Here is an 8917-nt window from a genome sequence, read left to right as displayed (position 1 = left end):
ATGGCATTACCAACGTGTGAATGACATTGGTCGGTTGTTTACAAGTAGAAGGTCATGCCATGCCATTCTGGCAAGGTTGACCTCTATTGTTATTCTCATGCATTGCGTTGGTGAATACATCTAGGTTGGAATGGTTTTTTTAGCCTCGTACCACATCTTCCAAAGACTTTTTTTGGGTTTTCATAGACGACACAAATATTACTTATACAGAAAATTTATTAGAGGAAATCACATAAGAACTTCAGAATCAGAGCTCGTACAATTTAGCGGTGGTGGTACCTACAAAGGTGATGACAAGTCATCTTAGGCTAATTTCACAAGCCTTTTCAGTCATTTTTACTTAGTTTTCATGCATTTCTTAGGTAATAAGTAAGTGTTTGAATAAGAATTTCATGATTATCTTGATTCAATCAAATATTGTTAATTTTATGCATTATCATGAGATTTATGCAAGATTTATTTGATTTTTATGAAATGATGCAAATCTTATGATTTTGGCAAGACTTTGAGTGCATATGTTTGATTGCTAACAGATGAAAAGAGGCAAGGAAAGATGCAGGGCAGCGCCATGCTCAACTTCAAAGAACGCTACGCTCTCTAGCGACGTGCACACGTACAGGACGCTTAAGCATCGGTGAAGCTTTTTGGAAGAACCACGCGTATGCGTGCATGACGCGTACCCATGGGTGTGATCTACGCTCTTTAGCAAGAGAGCACTACGTTCTCTTCAAAGAGTGACTGCGACAAAGCGCAAAACTGGGATTTGAAGTTTAGCCATCGACGCGTACGCGTGCATGACACGTACGTGTGGATGTGACATTTTGGGAACAAGCACACGCATGGATGAATGAAGCTACAGCGTGGAACTAGTGTTTTGCAATCCACGTGTACGCGCAGGTGATGTGTACGCGTGGGTAGCGTTATTTGCAAGAGCGCTACGCTCGTTTGGAGAGCGCTACAAGGGACGCGTACGCGTAAGGGGTGCGTACGCGTGACAATGACCACTGAGAAGAACGACGCACACGCGTGGGATACGCGTACGCATCGGTGAACGAGCGTTGCATTCTCTTTGAGAACGCTGTGTTCTCCTGGAAGCATCACCACCTTACCAACTGAAGACCCATTCTGACTTACCTGAACAAAGGCCAGAAAAACCCAATCCAAGTACTAGAAGACTGAATTGGAAACAATATAAATAGAGGAGAGTTTGATTTGTAAAGCAGGGCTGGTTGGCAGATCTGGAAGGCTAGGGAGGCAGATGCCCCAAATGGGGAATTCTGCGTTCTGTGTATTTTTCTTTTCTATAATTCTTCTATTTTCTGTTTTGTATTAGAACAATGATGAACTAACTCCCAAATTCATTAGGGAGAGGAGCTCTATTATAATTCCAATAAATCAATAAAATTCTTCTTCTTCTCAATCCGCTTGGGTAGCTATAGGATATCTTCTGTTTTGATTTTGAATTACTCACTTTGGAAGGGGTTTAATTCAGTGAATGCTTGTGTGAGCCTCGGAAGGGGAATCACTTGCATTAGAATTGGAGCTCTATCCTTCACTACTCTCTTGATCAACACCATTCGGGAGGAATTGAGATCCTGAGAGTTAGTGTGGCTTATGGATGAGAGATATGCACTTAACCTCTTCTCATGACAATTAGATCAAGGAATTGGCAAGATTGATTGTGATTAGAGAGATTGGATTGCCAAGAAATTGGGATCCAATCAACTTTAATCCGCCATAGATTTACTCATATGATTGAGAAAGGAGTTGAAACTCAATTGGTTCATGAAGGATTATGATATCTCCAATCCCTGATGAACCATTTTCTTTGATTTTCTTCAATTCAGATCTCTTGAAATTCTGTTAATCTGCAATTGCCTGCTGTTGTTTTGATCCCCTGCACCCACTTCCTTTTATTATTCATGCCATTTAAGTTCCTCTGCAATTTAGATTTTGTAATTTAAATTTTATACACTTTGAGATTCAGTTGTTTACCTTTCTTGCAATTTAAATTTCAGCCCTTTTAATTTTATGCACTTTAAATCTCAACCATTTAAGCTTCCTGCCATTTACTTTTCTGTCAATTTACATTCTGTATTCTAGCTTTCTTGTAATTTACTTTCTATTAATCAAATTTCACTCAAATCATCAACTGTCTGCTTAACTAAATTCATCACCCAACTAAAATTGCTTGATCCATCAATCCCTGTGGGATCGACCTCACTTTTGTGAGTTTTACTACTTGATGCGACCCGATACACTTGCCGGTGAATTTTTGTGGAATCGATTTTCCCTCATCATGTTTTTGGCGCCGTTGCCGAGGATTGATTTAGATCAACAATGATTAAGTAGGTGATAATCTAGATTAAGCAATTTTCTTTTGTTTTTCTTTTAAGCATATTAACTGTTTGACACATTGTGTTACCTAACCCTCTAACCACATTTTAGCATTAGAATGTCCAGTTTTCATTTGGTTTGTTTGTGATTGTGCAAGTCATGGAGGATGAGGTGCATGGAGAAGGAGTGACCAACAATGCCCAACCTGCAAGAAGGGTGTTGGCCTCTTACACTATCCCCAATCCTAGACACTATGGGAGCAGCATCCTCATCCCAAATGTTCATGCAAATGACTTTGAGTTGAAATCTCAACTAATCACTTTGGTGCAGAATAATTGTGCTTATGGAGGTGGCCCTCTTGAAGACCCCAACCAACATTTGTCTGTTTTCTTAAGGATTTGTGAAACTATCAAGACAAATGGGGTGCATTCTGACATCTACAAATTACTTCTATTCCCATTCTCCTTGAGGGGCAATGCTGCCCAATGGCTAGAAACCTTTCCCAAAGAAAGCATCAACACTTGGGATGATTTGGTGAGAAAATTCTTGGCTAAGTTCTATCCACCCCAGAGAATCATAAGATTAAAAACAGAGGTGCAAACATTCACTCAAATGGATGGAGAATCACTGTATGAGGCATGGGAGAGATACAAGGCCTTGATTAGGAAATGTCCACCTGAAATGTTTAGTTAATGGGACAGACTTCAGAATTTTTATGAGGGCTTGACTCTAAAAGCTCAAGAGTCCCTAGATTACTCTGCAGGAGGTTCACTACAGCTAATGAAGACAGCTGAAGAAGCTCAGAATCTCATAGACACTGTCACCAACAATCAATACTTTTATGCTCATCAAAGGCAACGTCCACCAGCTCCCAAGAAAGATGTCTTGGAGCTTGAAGGTGTAGACACTATCTTGGCACAAAGCAAACAGATGCATCAACAAATCCAGCAATAATTGGAGATGATGGCCAAGTGAATTGATGGACTGCAACTTGCTGCAATGAATACACAAAGCCAATCTCAAATTTCATATGGATAGAATCAATCTGAAAAAGATTTTGGGACATTCAATTATGAGCAACAAACCCCTGAGCAGGTGCAATACATGAATAATACCTCAAGTTCGTTCCAACATAACTTCTATGGTGATGCATACAATCCATCCTGGAAGACTCATTCTAACTTGAGGTGGGGTGAGCACCAAAATCAAGGACAAAGGGTCTTCAACTCTAACAGCTTCAGCAACACAAACAAGCACAACCAACCCCCCACTAACAACAATCATAACACACATTCACAAAATAGCCCCTCCAATTCTTCAAACAACTTCCACCAACAACCATCACAACCCACACAACCACATCCAGAATCTCAAAGGATCTCCAATTTAGAAATGTTGATGGAGAAACTCACCAAAACTCAAGAGATGGCCAGACAAGACCAAGAAGTTTCAATCAGAAATCTTGATAGACAAATGGAACAAATGGCTAAGCAAATCACATAGATAGGTGAGAAGCAAGCAAATGCCTTCCCTTGTGCCATTAAAGACAATCCAAGAGACAAAGGAAAAGCTACAAAATGGTAGGAGTGCAAAGCAATCACAGTGGGAAGTGAGAAGACTATGGAAAAGGAAGACATCATTCAGGAAGAGAACAATAGAGAATTTCCACAAGAAGAGACAAAGAAGATAAGTGAAGATAATCAGAAAATCAAGAATGCACAAAGCTCAAAGGGGGTCAAGAACATCCTTGAACCACAGCTACAAGGGAAGAAGGAAGGGGTGAAGCCATATGTCCCCAAACTTTCATACGATCAAAGCTTCAAGAAAGAAAACGAGGATAAGCAATACTCAAAATTCCTGGACATATTCAAGACACTCAGCATCAATATTCCTTTCTTAGAAGCACTTGAACAGATGCCATTATATGCCAAATTTATGAAAGAAGTGCTAACAAAGCAAAAATCCTTGAAGGAAGGACAGATTGTTGAGATGACAATGGAGTGTAGTGCTATTCTCCAAAGAGGTTTACTGGAGAAGAAAGATGATCCTGGACGCTTTTATATACCCTGAATTATAGGAAATATAACTATTGAGAAATCATTCTGTGACCTTGGTGCAAGCATAAACTTGATGCCTCTATGTCTCATAAGGAAACTTCAAATTCTTGAGCTGTCCAAATGGCTGACAAATCCATTAAGCAAGCACTGGGAGTTATGGAGAATGTGCTGGTAAAAGTGGAAAAATTCTTTCTCCCAGCTGATTTTCTCATCCTAGATATGGAAGAGTGCCCTAACACTCCCATCATCCTAGGGAGGCCTTTCCTAGCTACGGAAAAAGCATTAATAGATGAGCCTCAAAAGGGGAATCACTTGCATTAGAATTGGAGTTCTATCCTTCACTACTCTCTTGATCAACACCATTCGGGAGGAATTGAGATCCTAAGAGTTAGTGTGGCTTATGGATGAGAGATATGCACTTAACCTCTTCTCATGACAATTAGATCAAGGAATTGGCAAGATTGATTGTGATTAGAGAGATTGGATTGCCAAGGAATTAGGATCCAATCAATTTCAATCCGCCATAGATCTACTCATATGATTGAGAAAGGAGTTGAAACTCAATTGGTTCATGAAGGATTATGATATCTCCAATCCCTAATGAACCATTTTCTTTGATTTTCTTCAATTCAGATCTCTTGAAATTCTGTTAATCTGCAATTGCCTGCTGTTGTTTTGATCCCCTGCACCCACTTCCTTTTATTATTCATGCCATTTAAGTTCCTCTGCAATTTAGATTTTGCAATTTAAATTTCTTACACTTTGAGATTCAGTTGTTTTCCTTTCTTGCAATTTAAGTTTCAGCACTTTTAATTTCTTGCACTTTAAGTTTCAGCCATTTAAGCTTCCTGCCATTTACTTTGCTGTCAAATTATATTCTGCACTCTAGCTTTCTTGCAATTTACTTTCTGTTAATCAAATTTCACTCAAATCATCAACTGTCTGCTTAACTAAATTCATCACCAACTAAAATTGCTTGATCCATCAATCCCTGTGAAATCGACCTCACTTTTGTGAGTTTTACTACTTAATGTGACCCGGTATACTTACCGGTGAGTTTGTGTGGAATCGATTTTCCCTCATCAAAAGGGTCTCCAATACTCAAGTCCAAAACATCTAGAAAGGGGGGAGGGTCTTGAGAGCTTGAATGTATATGATAATACTTTGAGGAAATTACTACCAAGGTTGTCAAACTCGTAAGTCTAGATAAACTTATGGAACTCATATATACTCAACTCGTAAACCTGCATTAGTTTACCTGTTATAGGTTTTTTAAGAAAAAATATATATCATACACACGATATATATTTTCTTAAACCATTTAAACCACAAATCACATTATATATTAAAATAATAGCAGAAGTTATAATAGGTTCTTTACTACATTCAAATCTTGCAAAATTGTAAAGTACTTATAATTAAGCACTCTAAGAGTCTAAGCTCCAACATTAATACAACATAGAACATGCATAAAGATAATCAAAGCATCATATAATTGACAACATAAAAATATACAATAAATTAACAATTAAAAGTTCTATTAGATTGAAAATTAAATCCTCCAACATCTTTATCTTCCATGTCAGCATCATCATCATCTTTATCATCTTCATCGTAAAAATCATTTAAACAATCTATTAATATTTAGACATTTAGCAGGATCATAACTATAATTATAACACTGTAATAAGAAATTAAGTAGAAGGTAGTATCTCATTGAGAACTAAGGTACTAAAGGAAAATAATATATTCGCAAGTTAACTTTGAGAATCATCATGGGATTTAAAAATACAAAGACATAATTCAAATCAACCAATCATTATAAAAATTAATTCTGATAAACACCACACACTATATAACCAAATATGTTTCTTTGCATTATAACACTAAAATCTAAATATCAAATATCAAATATGCAATAACTAAAAAGTAATAAAATTTTAAAAGAAAAAAGTATGAACTCAAAAGCAGGGGGACTAGGTAGACGCAGAACCAAACTCAGCAATGACTAGGTACCCAGAAGAGAGGAGTGAGTGACGTTGAGAACAATGAAGCAAACTGGCCAAAGGAGAAGATCAGATCAAATGAAAAGGTCGAGTCTCGGCCAATTGGTGCGCGAAATTGAACTCGCACAACTTCACCGGCAAGTGCATCGGGTCGTCCAAGTAATACCTCAGGTGAGTGAGGGTCGATCCGACGAGGATTTTTGGATTGAGCAAGAAATACCTATCTTGCTCGACTTAGTCAGGCAAATAGAAAGAGAGTGGTTGTTGTTGAATTCGCATAAAACAAAATAATAAAGAAAGCAATAAAGAATTGGTGTAGAAACAGTAATGAAAGAGCAGTTAAGGTCTCGGTAATATTTACCTTTTCAGATTAATATTTCTTACCAACTATTTTAATAATGAATGATTCATTCTATGCCAAACTATAAGTGATTAAAACCCATTTCCCTAGTGAACTAATCTCCTCCAATCCTACTCAAAACGTCACAGACAAGATTAGATCTTTCGGATCAGAGGGTGAAGTTCAGAAAACTACTTTAGCACCATAGAAACCTCAATCACCCAAAACTAACGAGATTATATGTCACATATCCCAATTAGCTCAGATGATTTCGATTTAGGAGGAGTGTTTTCAAGATGTAGCTCAAGTGACATATTCCGAGTATCATAGGAACTCATGTAGAAAAAGGGACATACCCAGTCTCATTTGGATGAAGAACAAAAACAAACCTCAGAACTGAATCAAACATATATTCAAATAGAATAGTAATGATATTAATCCATAAAGATAAGCAGAGCTCCTAACCTTAACAAGGAGGTTTAGTTGCTCATGATTTACTGAAGTAAAACTAAGATCTGAAAATAATATTCTCTATATGTTCTAAACCTAAATGATCTCCTCTTTAAATAGGAGATGCTAATCCTAAAAGATGTTAATTTAAATTTAAAAGTACAAAGGTAAGACTCAATAAGATAAAGAGTGCTAAAATCAACTTTTGGCCCACTTTGGTTGTGTGCTTCAGCCAAGGCTTGGCATCCAACTTGGGAAGTGGGCATTGAACACCCACTAAGGGGTGAGTTCACTGCCTTTTGCTCCCTAGCTGGCGTTGAATGCCAGTCTTGGGCGTTCAACACTGGAGGCTAGTCCTTCTTGGGCATTGAACTCCATATATAGACGTTCAACGCCAGTTTTGGCAATGATTCTGGAAGAGAATTATAGACTATCATATATTTATGAAAAGCTCTGAAGGTTAGCTTTCCAATAACATTGAGACCGCGTCAATTGGATCTCTGTAGCACATGATATGCTTGTTAGAATGCACGAAGGTCCGGATTTGACAACATCTGCTATCCTTTCTTCGTCTCTAAACAAGATCTTGCTAAATTTGCCCAAAATTCTCCTAAAACCATACAAATAACACAAAAACTCAAAGTAGCATCCAAAAGATGAATTTTGCACCAAATCATACTAAAACTCAATAAAATATAACAAAAAATACTAAGAAAATACTATGAAAAAGGGTATAAGATATTCACTTATCAAAACACCAAACTTAAACTGTTGCTTGTCCTCAAGCAACCAAAAACAAGATAGGACTAATTAGAAGAGAAAAACACATCAGGTTTTCAGAGTTGTCAATGAAGTTCAGCTCCAATTACTGAATGGAGCTATTAGCTCTTTATTTCTTAAGAGCCTTTGCATATTACTTTCCTTTGAAGCCTAAAAATATTGGCATCGCTTGGAACTAGAATCCGGATGGTATTATTGATTCTCCTCTTTTATTGAACGCAGCTTCTTCTTTTGGTGCTTTGCACCTTTTGAGCCTAGCCGTGACTCTAAGCATTTTCTTTTTAAGTATTACCACCGGATACATAAACGCCACAAGCACTTAACTGGAGGAATCCTTTGGATTCGAATTTAGCTTTGTTTAAATTCCCAGACAGTGGTGCTCAGATTTCTTAAGCGTACTCTTTATAGCTTTGGATCACGACTTTAAATGCTTAGTTTCATGATTTTCTTGACACCTTCATACCACAAGCATATAATTAGGGATAGCAACTCATTTGAGCTTTTTAGGCCAACTTTTGACCTCCTAACCATTGATGCTCAAAGCTTTGGATCATTGTTCTTTTAATTTTTCTTTTTCTTTTTATTTTTTTCTTTTTGCTGTTTCTTTTGCTTCAAGAATCAATCTTTTTAATATTTCAGAGAACCAATAATATTTCTCTAAATTCACTGTTCTTCATGAGCCAACATGCTCAACTTCAATATCAATTATGCACAGTTAAATCATACATTCAGAGAATAAAGATAAGACCATCACTTTGAGATAAGTAGAATGACTTGTAATAGAACTCAAAACCTTTTGTATTTTATTGCTTCTTAATTAAAATTTTATTTAAGTCCAATGGGGGATATGTGAAATATTTTAAAATTTACTAACAAAAAATGAAATTAACTACTAAACTAGAAAGTGGGAAATCTTAATAGTGATTATGTAACCTAGAATTGAAAAA

The sequence above is a fragment of the Arachis hypogaea genome, chromosome 16 (assembly GCF_003086295.3).
Source record: "Arachis hypogaea cultivar Tifrunner chromosome 16, arahy.Tifrunner.gnm2.J5K5, whole genome shotgun sequence".
Taxonomy (NCBI): Eukaryota; Viridiplantae; Streptophyta; class Magnoliopsida; order Fabales; family Fabaceae; genus Arachis; species Arachis hypogaea.
Note: the sequence above shows the minus strand (reverse complement) of the source record.